The 17,801-nt window shown below is 37.8% G+C and overlaps 1 protein-coding gene across 1 annotated transcript in view; it reads left to right on the top strand.

Moving 5' to 3' along the window:
• Positions 1 to 17,801, top strand: part of PPP2R3B (protein phosphatase 2 regulatory subunit B''beta) — a gene marked incomplete at both ends in the record, with an annotated part of 51,084 nt that overhangs the window by 12,151 nt on the left and 21,132 nt on the right. The window lies entirely within an intron of this gene.

Raw genomic sequence — 17,801 nt, 5'->3', positions numbered from 1 at the left:
TTACTAATATATATTACATATATTGTTATTAATATACACATATTCCCTATAATCTATTAAGACTTTAGATCTGTCAGTGTATGCTTCTGAACAGGAAATTGCATTTTCGTAGGCAAATGCTTAAGGTTTTTTCAGGTATTTTTCAAGTTTCTATTTCTTCCACATTACCCAAACTATTAGTGATCCTCATCTTTGTCTCCCTTGAATACTTTTGTATTAAGGCTGCATAAATGTTGCACTGCTATTGTATATGTTCAAAGCTCTGAAGTGGTAAACTGTTTAGCCAAAGTCCCTTGAGTCAGATCCATTCATAGTGTGTATCTTTAGCTTTGGAAGGAAGCTCTGAGCATGTACCTTCCCCTCTGTTTATCCAGCTAATAATAAGCTGCCAGAATACGTGAACAGCTCCATGGCTGTCATCCAGCCCTTCACCCAGGAAAGGATTTTGCCGTAGCTTTCACTGGAGAGAATTCAGATATAGAATAAAAGTAACACTATACCTGAATGCTCCTAGTTCAATCTGGATGGAAGCTGACTTTCCCTTTCCCCAGGGGCTAATTCATGACTGGAAAGGTTAAAACAGGTCTTAGGGGGTTCTTGACCACATCGCTTTACAAATGATTGTATCTCCTCAAACATGGCAGTACAAAACTCTTTTCCGTTCAGATGGTGAAAAGGAGGTAATTTATAGCTGCCAGTGTAATTACCTTTCACAATGTATTGCAGTTAAATGCGCAATTGCATGTAGATTCTTCATATATTGCAACCTGTGAACTATACTACATACAGGTATGCAAACAACCACTGGGTTTGAAACCAGACTAGCAACAATAGTGCCGAAACAATATTAATCTAACAATGGGATTGACTTAATACTTCACTGCCTGAAGAAGAGATGACCAAAAACCACAGAATATTCAAAATACCAAACATAATATGCTGGTTAAGTGATGATGGACTCAGTTCCATTTGAAGAAAAAAAGGGAAATCTGCAACTTTTTCTAAAGTGGAGACTGGAACAGTGATTTCTGAATGATGTTCCTTAAGCAGGTTCAGAGGAACTGGAGCTCTATGTCAGCTCTCCCTGTGGCAGTCAGTCATCTTAATGACGTGCTACAGCCGCCTCAAACAAGGCTGTGAACAAGGCAGTGAATGTGAGTGCAACCCCTTGTGAAAAGGGGTGAAAATAGAAAGCAATTTAGGTGAGAAGATACCTTTCCTTACTTAAAAGTATGGCCTATTTTGCTGAACCTGAAATGCAATCTGCCTTGCAATACAACCTTTCTGACCTTCCCCAAACATCTTGGTTTGGAATGGGCATCTGTTGCCAGAGCAGGATTCTTCTCCTACTCTTAACACCTCAGTCCTTCGTCTCAAGTTCCAGGCATGCTGCTCTTGGGTGCTGCACACCCAGCTCCCTGCTGGCTTCCCTGTCGCCCCACAGTTATCACAGGTTGGTTGATTTGATCTTCCTACAAGACGGTGAGTGACAGCCAGTTCTGCTCAATGCAGTTTGATCGTCTGGTCATGCCAACCACAACATGTCTGACTCTCGCCTTGTCAATTCCTTTCTTGTTCTCCAGCTTCCGAAAGAAATAAATATCTTCATAACGAGTTGCAATAAAGAAGTCTAGGGGGACTGAAACTAGATACTAAATTAAAAACAAGAAAACAGGCTTTTTGTCATCATTCACTTTCTAACAATGTGTGATAAACTAAAAAAGATCCAATTAAGACAAATCATGTTTCACTAGTACTCTTTCCTTAACCTTACAAGGATATTTACTGTGGGCTTTTAATATATTGTTACATGACAGAATGGCTATGAATGGATGAATAGGGCTAAAGATTATAGGTAACGTAGCACAGGGGTAAAATAATGCTGTCCAGTAAGAGAAACCTTGAACTTTGTGGTGAAAGAGTTGTTTTAATGTTTCTTGGGCTACGTATATCTTTGTGTAACCAAGAAAGTGGCCTTACTTGAAGCATGAGGAATGAAAACAGAGTAAGACTGACCACATCTTTCCCTTTATGCTGTTAGTAATGAAACCTGTGCATGACAAGTTACAGGCTTGTAAAATACTGACATCTTAGAGAATTTGGGCATGCTAAAAGTATTCACAGCTTAGACTAGAACAGCAAGATTTGCCATACTCATAGCTTCAATTGTGATATTTGAAAAAAACTTCATCAAAATAGCAGCATTTCCTAAAGATTGCTATGGGAAAGGAATGCTCATTTAAAATGTAAAAACTTCACCACTTACCAATTAATGTACCTAAAACCATAGAGGAGGAAGGGCAGAAGGTCACTTTAATTTCCACGAAAGCTTATCAGATTTTTTTTCTAGGAAGAAGATTGCTGTGAACTAAAACATGGCCTCACCTCCCCATAAAATGTATTTGAGATTCAATAAACTGAAAATAGAGTAGTAGCTGACTCTAGCACTACTGAAATGTGACACGTATGCAGTCTAGTATGTTAGTGTTTATAAAACTCCTGTTTAAGAAAAAAGTATCCTGTCAACAACTTTCAGATTTTCTTACATCATTGATATTTCTAATGTAATTTTAGTGTGAAACATGATTTGAAGCAGCACTTCATTATGGTAACGTTTGCCTCGTTTCTGCTACTACTTTCTGACTTAGCATTTGAATTATTAGATTCTTGAGATGAAGTAAATTAGATCTAGATGAATGTAAAAAAAAAAAAAAAATACAAACCTATTTTGTGAAACTATGTGAGCTGAAAGTCCATCTACAGCTTTTTCTGTTATTGCTTTCATTTCCCCAGTGTAATAGGGTTCCTGCTAAAGGACTGAAGAGTTTAAAAGGAATTTAATTGCTGTATAATATGAAAGCCTTATCCTTCGGTGAGGTACTTCATTGAAGCTAGACAGTGAGTGTTTTGTGACAGAAGGAAAAGCTGAGGGGGATGGGAAGGAGGAGGAGGAAGCTACAGAATGACCAGGGCTGGCTTCTCTGCATTCCTGTAAGGCTTGCGTTTTTAAAATTGGAAGCTGCTTTTATAGATGCTTCTCCAAACAGGTTTGTTTTTTTCCGTACTGTCCCATTTAGACTTTGGAATGTGTGTACGAAAGGGCAGGCCCCCGAAGTGACTTTCCAGTCTGTTTTTGCGATTCCAGCCAAGTTCCCTTTAATGTATGGAGCAGACAAAGTTGAGCTGACTCTCTTGTAATATCACAGAACTCGGGTGCAGCTGCTGCTTTAAGTGGCACTGTGCGATAATACAACAGCTCTGCTATTTACTGGGACTCAAGTGCCTGGACTGGCACACAGAGACATTATATGAAATCCGAAAGCATGAGGATAAAGGAGATTTCTTTGCGGCAAGATCCCGACCTAAGAAAGGAGTTGGCATTGCTAGCTCGAGGATGTGATTTTGTTTTACCTTCTAGATTCAAGAAGAGACTGAAAGCTTTTCAGCAAGTCCAGGTTTGTCTTTCACTTCTTATACCATTAAGTTATTGTTGTCAGTTGTACCTTCACAGCCACACAAATTTCAGGAAATACATGCAAGTTTTTCATCAGCTAGCAGGATTTTGATAGTCGGTTCCATATATGATGATTTTTTTTGTGTTTTAGAAGACTGTGCAGGAAGTTTTCTGCAAACAAAAAATGAGAGTTTACTGAAGCATGTAGCATAGATAAAGTATGATGTTTGTACAGAGGCATATGCAATGGAAAGTTGGCACACTTAATGCTATTAGGCTTTTAAAGACTGTTTTCCTTAATCTGCATCATTGTAATCTGCATGCATTTCCCAAGGGGTTTTCATTTGCCTTTTACTGAAACTGGGCATATAAAATATACTGAAATAGACTGTAACTTTACTAACTCAAACGTTCTGTTAAAAGGTGCTTTCATGCTTACATGATGACCCTGAATTCCTTTAGATCTTGTTTATTTTGGACTTTGTATTTGGATAAGAGCAGTTGTTGCTACATGGTTTGCACATGTACATCTTTGCTGTTTTGCAGCAATGAGTTAAATCCACCATTTTAAAGTGAGCTCATAATTGAAAATAGAAGCATTTGAAACATGTAATTAGTAGGAAAACTACTTACAGAGTAAATGTTCAAAGAGATATTTTGAGAGGGAGAAAAAGCATACAACTCTCTTATTGGAGAAACTGAAAGTTATTTGCTCCAACACACTTAACTTTAAGGCTTTTGGTGGTTATGAAAGTATTCACTTTGTCCTTACCTCACCTTCACATCTAATTCATGTACTAAAAGTATATCAGTGATAATGTATGTGACTGTTTCTTTAACTCTTTATCTAAATCAAGGAAAGTTTAGCAGTTGAATGAAAGTTGTCTTATGTTCAGATTTCTGGTTTTTAAAATCATTCTAAAAATAGATGACTACTTAAATTTGAATTCAGTGCAGTAGTGTCCCTTTCAGGTGACCTTCAAGAGAGGACCATAGAGCCCTATGACCCTAAAAATGTGTTAGCCTTCTGTCTTCTACATTATTGATTTTAGCTGAGCTATATAAGCCATGTTTATACTTCTTTGTGCAAAGCAGAATCCAAGTACTGACCCTGCTCTTTTGTGCCATTCAGCATAAACTTGTGAATTAAAGGATTTTATGATTTGAATCTTTTGTGGAGAACTGGAGACAGAGGAGGAAACTTGTTGACTAGAGATAACAGGAAAAGAAAATATTATCTTAGTTACCTAAAAGTAGCAGTATCAATTAATATTTAGACACCTCAGAGCATGAGACAAGTTTAGTCATGGCATCCTGTTGTAAACAAACAACTGTTACCTTGTGTGCTGCCCCTTAACTTGATCTGCTCTCCATCAAATGCTAGTTGGATCACTTGCACTTTTGCTGGGCTTTTTTATGTTGAACTAGAAGACATCTCAATATAGTATGGCAGTGCATATCTACTGGCAACTAAGTGCTTTAGTAAACAGCTTGTCTGATCTGTAGGGTTTTTTCTGGTTTTAGCATGCTGCCAGCTATAAACTTACAATGCGGACATATATCTTTCATTTTGCACTTCCTGGGTAAATGGCAATTGTAGAATAATGTATGTTAAACCACCTAATTATATTACAGACAAAACTCTGTGGGCAAAACAGACTTAACAGGAGTATAAAACTAAATTCTCATGTCTGCTTTTGCTCAATTTGGTATGTTTTACCTGAGGTTCCTTTTTTTTAATGGTACTTTGCTTCAACTTCATGATTTTAAGGAGATCTAAATAAACAAAATATGAGTGCTGATAACTGTTGGTATAGAAGAAGGTGGACATTCTTTACCTCACATTTCGTTTTAGTGTTAATTTTAAGTTATCCTTGTGGGTTAGGTGCCTGTCAAAGAATAGCTATTTATCATCTACATAATCATTGAAAAAATTTCATGTTGAAATTAAAAGCTGCTTACAGCTTTTGTAGAATAACATGAAATTTTTTTCTCGTTTCACTTGCTAAAGCTTCATTGCCATTGGAGTTTACAACCTCTTATATCACTGGAATATTCTTTCAGACAGCAGTTCATGACTATGATGTAAAAAACTAAAATCGAGCAGAAATGAAAGACAATCTTTTTTTCTGTGCTTATGCTACACTCTTATGATACTACACTCTTATAATTTTTCATATCCATGTAGTTTCTATAACTTATTCAACAAATGGCAGATTCTCTTCAAGAGGTTTATTGCTATTAAAGCTACTCCTTTAAAATAAGATATGAGTAATGGTGGTGGATGGTGAGAGAACATGGGGCTCAACACCTGTTCTGAGGTGGGTTGGAGTTGACTGGGTTTTAGGAATTCTAAGGCAGTGGCTTTTTGCATAGAGCCATGTAAGTAATCTTTGCAGGTAATCCCTGTGTTTTGGGAGGAGTGGACCATAGCAAATTGAGTTTGGTGAAAATCTTTAAGTAGACAGCTAGTAGTGAGGTGGGTGGAGCAGACTGTTTCTCAGTGGTTGCATTTATTAATGAAAATTGATAAAACGGAGAACAATAGGGCTTTCTGGAAAGATCAGTTTCTCAAAAGGGATGTGAAACAATACACAACTGTTGAAGTGTTCTCTCTTACATAGGGGAACTGAATGTTTTTGATACGTAACTGCATAAAACTCAGACGAATTTTAGTCTGTCTTCTCCTGTTCTTGCTTGTAAGAAAGACCTTACTTAGCTAATTTAACACCTATGGAATATAGTGAAAGCACCACTTGAAGATGCACTGTGTCCATCTTGCTCATCAATTTCTCTGAAACTTTGGAGAGAGAAGTCAAATCACTGTGTCAAATGTACTGGCAACTTAAAGATGTGAACTGAAAGGCTTATTATTGGCTGATAGCCGAGTAGAGTGTTTTAGCCCACAGCTGCTGACATCCGTACCTGTCAGAGATGGAATGTAAGCAGCATCATTACGCAGGCTATGTGAAGAAAACTGATGCTGGAACCAAAATGATAACAGAATAAAATATATCTGTGCACAGTGGCACAGTTATACCCATGTAACTCTGTGTTAGCTAAACTAGGAAAACAGGTAATTTTTGCTACTTAGAGGCCACATCACTTTGTAGAATAGTTGAGTTCTAAATTTAAAACTAGATTTTTTTTTTTTTTAAAGTCAAATTTGTGCTGAATGTGATTAACTAAAATAAAAAAAAGCTGGCCTAAGTCTTGAATTAATCCTCGGAATGTCAGTGCAAGAACTGAGTACTGGCATATTTTCTGATACTTTTAATGCCATACCTTTATCTGCTCTTACTATTTGGTGATTCCTGTAGTTGCGTGCGTCATATCTCAGCATGGAAATGGAGATCTGCTGGTTCCATGACCACCTGTTAACGATACTAAATGTTGCTCATGCGTGCTATTTATGTCAGCTGTATGAGAAGTACTTCTTCAACTTCTGCAGTGCCTCGCAAGTTTGGCTTTATTCTGAGTGAAGGAGGTTGAGACGTTAGTGCCTCTGATCACTTTTGTGCCCCTCTTACCAAAATGCTTCGTACATCCCGGTGGCACATTCAAGGCAGCAACGAATACAGAGTCTGTGGATGCTAATGCGTGCTGAGCTGGTGTGTGCTTGTGCTGTGGGGCACTGATTCTTCCCATCATGAAGATAACCTTCCCCTTTCTGAGGTAAAATGAATTTTAAGAAGTTTAAGTGAGGCAGTTGGGTTTACAACTGCAGTCTCAGAAGTGGGTTGTGTAACAATTAGAGATCTGGCAGGCCAGCTTTCCTGTTAGCATCAATTTTCTAATTTAATGTCATTTGGAGACCTTTTAACACCACAGAGAGAGGATTCAATGTCCATTTTTACATAATAGTTTTACATCAGACACACATGCTTTTTTTTCTTTTTTTCTTTTTTTTTTTTTTCCAAAGAACAAAACCCAGGTGTTCGGGCTGGGGAGTGAAGCAGGGAATGGAAATCTCATTCTGAGTGTAGCTAATTGTTACACTTGATGCTAGTTTGCTGACATAATGCAAATTTTCTGGAGCAAATGCCAGCATTTAGGATAGAATGAAAATATCTAAACTGCTCACTGAGACTGGCTAGTTAAGATGAGAGGTTTTCCGTAAGTGGTCCCTTGGTAATGGTTTGCCAGGTCTTAAGCTCTAGCCTCTTAAAGGAAGCTGTAATCAAACCGGTAGGTTCTTTTACGACTTCTGCAGTGGAGACTCCTGGTTCAAATGTAAAATGTATTGGCTGCCTTGTGGTAGCAGCTGCTTTACCTGCTCATGGCTGTTAAAAACTTTATGCAAATCCATACTATTCTCTAGAAAAGCCAGTATTGTTCAAGTTCACATTACAGCCTTCTTGCATGCATGATTTAAGGGTCTAGATGTCAGCTCCCTCTGCAGCTCGTTTTTTTTCACCCAACAATTCAGACATTGAAGAGTTCAGATTTATTTATTTTTCCCTTGTAATAAAAGTTTCACTGGCCTTTTCTCCATTTTAACATACTTCCCATACCTTTATAATCACTAATGCTACTAATAGCAGATGTTCTATGACTGTTGACAGTAGTACTTTGTGTGCTAGAAAGCATGAAACAGTTTGGCACAATCTTCATATAAAGTACCCTTCAACTTTTACAGGATCAGAGGGGTAGGAGATTGGTTTTGCAGTTGTCCAAATTAGTGTTTGTTGGGGCATTGCCAGACAAGAAGTTGACAGAAAACTTGCTCCAAATGTTGATTTGGCAGCTTAGTGACAAGGCCAAGCTTCTTGGTATTTTTCATGTTTGAGTAGATTTTTCCTCAGCTCAATTGCATTGGGCAATTGAAACTTGTTTTGTTGTAAACATGGAAGGGTTGGAAGCTATTGCAGAGTTGAAGAATTAAGTGGATGTCTGACTTAGCCCCATTTGTTACTTTTGGCATTGAACTGGTGGCCTGTCCTGACAAGGGCTGTTTCCTGTAGGCGAATGTTAGAATTGCCTCAGGTGTAACTGACTGTCAGTTTTTCCCCATTAAGATGATGTTTAGGCAGTCAAAACTCCTTTGCACATAGTGAATCCCAGTGTGGGCCATTGACTGTGTACAATCAAGATGATCATGTACTCAGAGCATCTATCTTTCCAGCTTGTCTCCTGAAAGCCATTGGGGCAACAGAATATCCTGGTAAAGAATAAGAGTAGTGACTGAGCCTACGATTGGAGTATATTCCAAGAAAGCTGCAACTATATGGCAAACTGGATATATTAGTGACTGGGATACTTGATTTGACATAATTTGTAAAATGGAGGCTGTTTGACAGCAACTCGCAGCCAGTGACTACCATTTTTGCACCACTTCTGTCTTACCAAAAAATGTAGAAGTTGCCTTTCACAGGAAAGATTTTTCTGAAGAATCTTGCTTTTTTTCCTCATCTTATAATCTGTACCTCTTTCCTTTTGTGAGTTAGCAGGGCAGGTGTAGGTGGCAAAAAGTATTTTCACTGCTTAGCCACAGCAAGCTGCTAGAGGATCCTACTTCTTGTAAAGCCTTTGGTAAAAGTTTTATCAGCAAATAAAGCAAGTTACTCATGGCTTTGAGGCACAGATAACTCCCTCCTCCTTTTTCCATTCAACACCCATCCCAGGGCATTTCTGAATAAATCACTAAGCTCTTATTAACTGTGTAACAGGAACTTTTTTGATGCTGAAGCTCTGTGTGACTGTACAAAAACCCTCAGCATATGCAGCCATGTTTGGACGTGTTTCTCCAGCAATTATGCATTTAAAATAGCATTCTCCAGTTCCCAGCCAGACTTCATGATTTGTCTAGGTCAGCTATACCAAACTGCAAATCAGGAGAAACACGGTATTTCCAAAATCAGAGTTGTAGAACTTGAGTATGAGATCTGTTAGTGCAACATATGTGTTACTGAAAGTGAGGAGATTTGGAAGTGTGTGCTACACTGGTTAGGTATCATGCAGAAAAGTGAGAGTTCAGTCTTCACTGAACTAATGAAAATCAGGTTTTGACCATTTGAAAACTTTCCAGTGTTTGTTTGTTTATTGCATGCTACTTTTGTATGTGCATATGTAATACTACTTCTCTGTGGTGACCATTTACGCATGCTTTTAGTTGAATGTGGGTTTAATTTCAATATAAGAGATACAATATCTTTCATGGTTCTGGGTGGAAGCTTTCCCTGGATGCCACTACCTGTGGTCTCCTACTACATGAGAATTAACACACTATCCCAAATGGGTTTGTGTAGATGATCCGTAGTTTGCATGCTCTGCTTAAATACTGAGCCTTCAGTACTTTCTCTTGAAATTTTGGCTGTTTAAACATGGCTTGGTTAAATTCAAGGGGAAAAGAGCTACTCATAGCTATGCCACTATTAAAAAACAAAACAAAACAAAAAAGGAAATAACTTTTTAAGCTTTAGGCTTTAGTAAGACTTTCAAGATTATCCAATCATGGCCTTTACCACAGCAGCTTCACTCAGACTGGATGGGCGTGCGTCTTTTCGTAGCTTTCATGCAATTAAGTGTAACTAGCTGAGCTACTTCTTATTCTCTTGTCTTGAGACTTAAAATAAGGAGAGAAATTACCTTCAGGTATAACCTCAAAATCAGAAGTTACTATACAAATGGTATTTCAGTGACAAAATAGACCTCAATTCTAGTTTGATAGTAAGCTGAATTTTCCAACATTACTTTCCTACTTGTTAGCTGGGGATACTCTAGAAGGATTGATATTTTGCTGCTGAAATTCATGTTTGCTCTCAACATGGACCACATTACTAGTGAGTTACTGCATTAAAGGTAGAGCAGAATTTGATTATTTGCCTGATTCGCGTTGTCAGTGGACAGAAGAGGGAACAGATCAGTTAGATTTGCCGTTTGCTTTATCTCAACTTACAGTAACATTGTCTGCGCTATGGACTTCTGAACACAGTGAGCTTGGCATATAATGAAATATACAAAAGATTCCCATCCTTTAGAGCTGTTTTTATATGTTTATCACAAATAAGAAATTGAGTATATTTTTAGGCCATTCTAACTCCATCATATTCCTTTGAGCACTACATTTTAACTGTTGAAACATGAAGAAGGATCCTAGGCTCTTCACTGCTCTAAACCTCACTGAATCTCTTTTGATTTGCTCATGGAGTTGCTACTTGATGAAACATGTCAATCCCAGAAATCCAGGGTTCTTTTGTTCTGCCAAAATGAGACAGAGCAGTATATTGCTCTGTCTCTAGAGTAAAGTTGGTTTAGCATTGAGAATTATCATTTGCGCCGAATGACAGGCAAGACCAAATGACCATAGGCTTTTGTACAGCAATAGGCTTCAGTAAACTGCCAAAAACATGCATAAATGAGATGAGAATGGTAGCAGTAAGATCTGTGTAAAACTGAGATGAGTGCACAACCTGGCATGCAGGCAGAAGGCTCCCAACACATTTCGTCAGAATTTGAAGGTGAACACAGCATTGCTAACTAGAACACAGGCTGCATTGGGACGGTTGCTGAGCCTTGCTCCTTTGTATTAATTCAGGTGACCAGTGTGTATAAAATCATAAACAGTGCAGTACTTTATCTTCTAATTCTAAATGGCTAGAATTTTATGGAAAAGTGAACTTTTCCATTTCCTTTCCCTCATTGTAACACAAATTTTGAGTGACTACAGACCAAACTGGATCAGAGGACTGATCTGAGTTAAGGCTAGCAGCAAAAGTAGGCTGGTCTAAAGCTGCATCAAGGTTAAAATTAATAGATGTTTATCTCTTGCTGTGGAAAGGAAAGAGGAGCATGTATGATAAAATTAGTCTCTACAGCACATCCAAAAGCAGCTGCCAGATAGTGACTGAAGGATAGCAAACTGAAGTCCTGGGATAGGAAGGAGCAACTGGGACTAAAATGTTTGTTGACAGAAGAAAGACTTCTGCATATATAGCCTGCCACCTTTTTTTAGCATAGCTTCATGCTCTGGAAGGGTGTCTCTGAGCTTTTTGATTCACATATGTCTTAACTTTCTAATCAAGTCAGGCAAGATGAATCACAATCTTAGTATGGTTTTAAGCCTAATGGAACTTATTTCAAACAATACTGCCACAGTATAGTATTCTTCTCATCTTCCTTATGTTAGCATCAGAACTGTGTTACTTCTAAGTGAAATCAACTATGTGAGATTGGATGAGGACAAATAGATTTATTTTTTTAAAAAAAACTTGCATTTTAGCTGTATTGGTGACCAGAGGTGATTCACTGGATTGCTGCACTACCACTAATGCTGACAAAGATCAGCAAACCCTGTGTGTGAGAGGGGGTGAAGATGCAAGTGTACAGTGGTGTAGCTTCCTCTATGCCTTGCTGTGAAACTTCATTATTAAGCTTTCAGATTAACTTACTGTTTTCAAGCTATTTTCAGGGCAATAGCTAGATTTGGGAAAAAAAACAAAACAAAACAAACAAAAAAAAACTTTGAAAGCTTGAAGTTGTCAAAGGATCATCTTTCACAGAAGAAAAAATACTGTTCAGCATATAAAGCTAAATGGGAAGTGGTACAGCCAGTGAAGTTTTGCAATAATCTGTCTTTTTAGTTTGGCTAGAAAAAGGCTCATGAAGAGCATGCAGAGAACAAGGAACAAACATCACTTAACTTAGATAACTGGAAATCTGAGTGTCTGCCACAAGGTTAAGAGAGCTGGTGTTACAGAAGAGATGTTTCTCTTGGCTTGTCCTCAGGCAAGTTCGGGTAGTAAGCTTTACCTATCCTGAAGCAGATCTTTTGAAAGCTCCTCAATATGCCAAAATATTTGAAGTATTGGAACAGATTTTTCTAAAGTAATGTCTTTTCCTTCCAAATAAGACTGAATAATTTTCTAGGTAATAGTGGCATAAATATTTTACCTGTTGTTTTCAAGATTCAAATTCCATAAAGCTACTGATCATGTCACTTGCTGATGTAGAGGGAAATGTTGACTTTCACTGTGCAATCAAAGAGATAGTAAGTTAAAGAAGAAATATCCCTGTGACTTTTATTGGCCAGACTTAGACTAACAGCTATAAAAACAGAGATGGGAAGGTGGGTCAGGTACTTTTTTTGAACCTTCATACTGATAACATTTTCTTACATTCACAATTACCATTTAACTTTGACAAACTGTAAGACACCTTGTATTCTGCAAGAACTTGCTGAATTTAATAAAGGAGAGACTTTTCATTTAGAATAAAATAGTGTAGCAGAAGCTTAGAATTTATTTTCAAGTTCAGGTGCTAAACAGCCCTTAGCTCTCATCAGTATCACCCTATTGCTCTCTGGGTCTCTGTGTTGACTTGTTTTTTACTATGTATTGGGAACTTTGTTCAGCGTCTGCTTTTGTTGTTGGGTGGTTTATAAGCATTGTACCTGGGTGGTTGCTGGGATGTTAGAATTTAAAAGGCAGAATAGCATACCTTTGCAGAAAATCCTCAGAGCTCATTATGCACTTTGTTTTACCCAGGTAACATTAGCATGAAGTGTGATACATGAGAATAGAAGACCTAGTCTATTGAAGAAGTAGATTAACTTATGAATTGCACATGTGAGAAGTTGTTGAGGTTTGATTACAGAGTGACAATAAAATTGTGGTAGATTTATTGTTAGCCCCCTCTCCCTCCTTCCCACTAAGGACGGGTGATTGGGAAGGAAAGAAGGACTGAGAAGTGAGTTGGAAAAATTAAAAATGCTTTACTAATCCTAGTAATGGAAATAGAGAAAATAATATACAAAACCAATCTTGAAAGTCCTGGCAACTCCTCCAGCAGATGTAGCGTGGGCACCCAGACGTCCTGGACTGGACTCTCCCACCAGCTGGAACTGGATTCAGCCTGTCATTAGACCTCAGTTTGCAGGGACAACTTGCAAGGTCCTTTCCTGATGTCGGCCATAAGGAAAAGGGGACGAGATCCTTGTGATCTCCCACTTTTATATGAAGTATCATGTGAATGGGATAGAATACTTAGTTGGTCAGTTTCAGTTCACCTCCCGCTTGCACATCTGGCAAGATGCATCATTATCAAATGATCTTGCATTCCATTACTATGTCTACCAAAACATGTATCTAGCTTTTCAGAAAACTGCAGTTAATAAAAAAACTTTAGCTCACAGGGAAATTCACTAAAAGATAAACTTGTTTTTAACAAAACCAGGGCAAAAATATTGCAGCTTTTTTTCTTAGATTCTTTAGTTAAAAATACTTAGGACATAAACAAAACTTTCACATATTTGATAGGTAAAAATATAGTATTTACAGTATTTAATGCCATTTTTTGTTTGGGATTGTGGTGTATGACTTCTTAGTAAAAACTTAATGTGAAGTTGGGTATAAATGAGGCAGAGTTTTTGTGGTTCCTATTGTTTTGACCCTGTTGTATGTATTCCATTGATATTTTTCTAATATGGCTATCCTTATGGAGATTCATGTCTAATAATACCAAAAGAGCTGAATGCTAACTCTGTAAATATGTTTTAATTTTTTTTTTAGAGAAACAGGCATGAAGTGTTGGTGTCTGTTAGATACTAGAAAGCACTAGTGTTTCTGAATGAATTTATCTTTTTTTGTGGTAGTCATGTTAAAACAATGCAAATACTGTATCAGCTCAATGAGCAAGTGTCTTAATCAGTAAGCTGTCTAAAAAATACTGCATTCATAAACATATTCACCTTTTTTCCTTTTCCAGCAAGTTTTTTTTACTTGAGGTTTCACTCATTTGCATTTGAATCCGCATCTTTAACTCCTTTGTGAGGCTCAGTACCTCTGGGTGGTAGTCTCTATGTGCAAATATAGATCTAGCCTTGACTGAGTCCAGTCTTAAAATATGTGGGAACAAGCACCACCTTCCTTTTTATTTCAGAAACTCATCCTGTTGTTTAACAATTGCATCATAACATCTTCTCGTTCTTTTATTTGAGAAAGATGGAAAAGGGCACTTCATTTTAAAAATCTCTCTTCATTTTTGCTGAGAACCAAGTTAACTGCTGAGTGCAGCTCATCTGTTGGTAGGTATAAGGTCACTACCTAGCAAGAAGGCTGAGATTCTCTCTTTAGAGTTAGGTGTGTCCATGTTCTCTGGTATATACTAACATATGACTATACTGTAATTATAATAATGGTTTTATTTTCTGCTCACTGGCAACAGCTGGAAAAGTATCTGGATCCAGATTCACAAAACAAAATGGGAAGTTTTCCCTTTGAACAGTGACCTCACTGAGATATGAATGTCCACTTCCTCCTTTGTAAAAGTCAAGGCAAGTAAGTGTTGGAGAGCTGTGGACAGTACTTATGGTTGTATGTCTGGAATGAGAACTGGTTATGTATTAAAGGTTTCCTTGAATTCTCATATAGACAAATTTTAAGTTTGTTTACATTATTATAAATAAAAGATTTTCAAGGAACCCTCACTTGCCATCTCTTGGGTAAAACTCAAATAGCAGTGGCAGCTTTACAATAAATACACTTACAGTTTCTGGACTTTCCATATATTTATTGCAGAGGTTAATGTGTGCCATTCAGTCCCGACACTTCAGAACACTCCTGTTTAGATGAGTTATTTACAAGCTTATAAAGCTGTTATCCTTAATTCCGAGCGTATTATGTTTTGTATTCTTTCTTGTCAAGTTGCAGTGAAAATCTTCACTTAACCAAACCAGTCTGCTTTGTCAGCTTGGCTTACTGGTAACAGTATTAAAGGTTTTAACTTAAAGCCATAACAAACTGTAGATGGCTTTCTAAATGTTAAGCTGACCACTGAAATGGAATAGTTGTGTAAAAAGGCTTTTCCATTCAAAGATTCAGTGTTAGCAGACTTCTAACAGTTCTTGTTAATGAAGAAATTCCCTGGATAAAGTTCTGATGAATTGTAGAACAGTTTTCTCTCGCACAATTAGTGCATTTTGATTGCTTGAAATAACAGAACTGACTCTTCTCATCAGCTGTACAATATGTGCACTTCACAGAAGTAACTAGCTGAAATTCTAAAAGCAGTGGAGCCTGCTGAGTGCTTTTAGTATCATGTATTCCTTCGGCAGAGCGCCTTCAGTTGTACAAGGAGCCTTTGGTTGTTGGATGGGATTCAGGCTGAGAGAAGAATCCCTGGCCCTTCGTGGGAAGGTGAGGAAAGAAAGAAGATACAACGCTAACTTCAGGGTGCATTAGTTGGAGCTGATAGCTTTGGACAGCCCGTTTCTTTCTTTGGTACCAGCTCTTAGCCCTGTGTTGACTGACATTAACAGGACAATTCAGTTGTCAAACTGCGAGCTGCGGGTGGCATTTAAGAAGCATTTAAGTGCGCTTGGAACATCCTCATGGCAGATGCAGAGCAAGATCCGAGCTCCGAGCTGGTTGCTGGATACAACATGGAATATTAAAGGGCATTTTGGGTTGTGCCCTAGATGGTATTCTCACTAGATGCCTACGTGTAGGCACCAAATAAATCTATTGGGAATGATTGTGAAGTGATCATACACTTTTCTTTCACTGACTTTGAGAAACCAGCATGCAGAAACAGACAACGTCTTTTAATATAGGGAGAGTTAATACTTTGTCATGCAGTGAGAGTTTTGTATTCTATACTTGGTTTTAGAGTTGAATATATGTACTGTCTTACAGATAAAGTATTGTATATTTTCACACTAAGTATACTGAATTCAAAGTCATGCTTAAACGTAACATTTTCATCTTAGAAAAATAATTTTTTGCTATCTTCAGTTATGAATCTATTGCTCAACTTCTTCCTCATAATCATTGTCTCGAACATGTTTACAACAAAGATGAAAAATAAGTCTTTATTGTATAACTCTTTTAAAAAACACTCAAGGAAGTTACATGTACTAGGACAGGTCTTACTACAAATCCTGACATCTCCACATGCATTTAAGTACAGCTGTTACAAATGGAAATAGTTTGTTGTGTACTCTGAGGTATCTGAAGTAAATTAGTAGTTTCTGAAATAATGTGAAGTTTGCAATGAACAAATAGTTCTGTTGATAGACTTTCTTCTTCTCTCATGCCCTTTTCCAGTGTAGTCTGGAAACTACTCTTCCCCTACCTTTCCTTTTGAAATATACTTTTTTTTTTTTTAATCTCAGGCTCTAAATTTTCCTAGCAGTGGATTCTAAAAATACCTTGTCTGTCTATACTACATCTTGACATACTGATTTACCTCATGCTACCTGAAAAGTTCAAAGGACATTAGTAGTCCATAATCGACACTTACCCTTTTCTCAGATGAGGCACACCTAGTTGGGCATCTCTGAAGAACTGGAAGACCTGCCACTTCATTGGCAATTTGAAAAGCTCACACAGGGACAGCTATCCAGGTAGATCTTGTAAATGGAGAAAAAGGGAAATAAGATGTGTGCTGTTTGGGATGAACATAGCAGTTTGAGTAAAGATGGTTTGATTGCTAGTGCTCAGAAGGGTGTTAGCTGTCTGGCTGTGGGGTACTAGTCCAAGGAACAGGTCTTTAGTGCGTTTTGCATAGAGTAACTGCTAGGGCTCTACTGAAGTGCCAGGGCGAGGTTTCTAAAACGAAACAAGGTGTTAAAACAACTATATACGTTATTTGTAGTGACAGTGGTAATGTTACTTAGAGAATAAGATGTTGCTATCTTTCTTCTTCCCAAAAGTTTGGAAGTCTACAGTTGGAAGGGATTTTTTGATGCCTTGTGGCACTTCTGTTCTAAGCTGACGCCTCATTAGCTGGACCACTGAACTAATGATGAGGTAGAAAAGGTGTAATTTACAGGATTCTCAGAAAATGTCAGGCATTGGGCAATAGGTATCATGAGTTCAAGTTAAATCTATGAAATAAAACTTGTAACTCACTTGAGGTAATTCTGCAGTTGTGAAAAGGAATGCCGCCTCAAATGCAGAAGAGGGAAAAGAAAGGTTAATTCACACTTTTTTTTTTAGCATGTGTAGCCTTCCACTGAAGGCTTCTGGGTTGGAACTCTGCAAATTAAAATCTGCTATCTGTAAGCACCCAGTTCTTTCACTGACTTAAAGAAGAATTTTGATCGTGGTAGGAAAGCTGGATATTTTTGCAGGCACTCTGTCAGAGGTCATAAGGAGTAAAATGAGGGTTGGAGTGTTTTGGGGTTGTTCGGGTTTGTTGGTTGTTTGTTGTGGTTTGTTTTGGTCCCCCCCCCCCCCCCCCCCCCCCAATTCTGGTTGGAAATGAGAGATGAACATATTTAACACTAGGATGAGTGACCCTATAGCATTAACCGTTGTTTTAAAATTTGAACAGTGGCCTTGGGATGAAAGACTTCATGTTTAATTGCTAATTTTGAGTTGCCACAAACTCTATTGTTACTTGTTGT

The sequence above is a fragment of the Nesoenas mayeri genome (assembly GCF_963082525.1).
Source record: "Nesoenas mayeri genome assembly, chromosome: 1".
NCBI classification, from domain to species: domain Eukaryota; kingdom Metazoa; phylum Chordata; class Aves; order Columbiformes; family Columbidae; genus Nesoenas; species Nesoenas mayeri.
The sequence above is the reverse complement of the archived record's forward strand: the minus strand, read 5'-3'. Positions and strand labels throughout refer to the sequence as shown.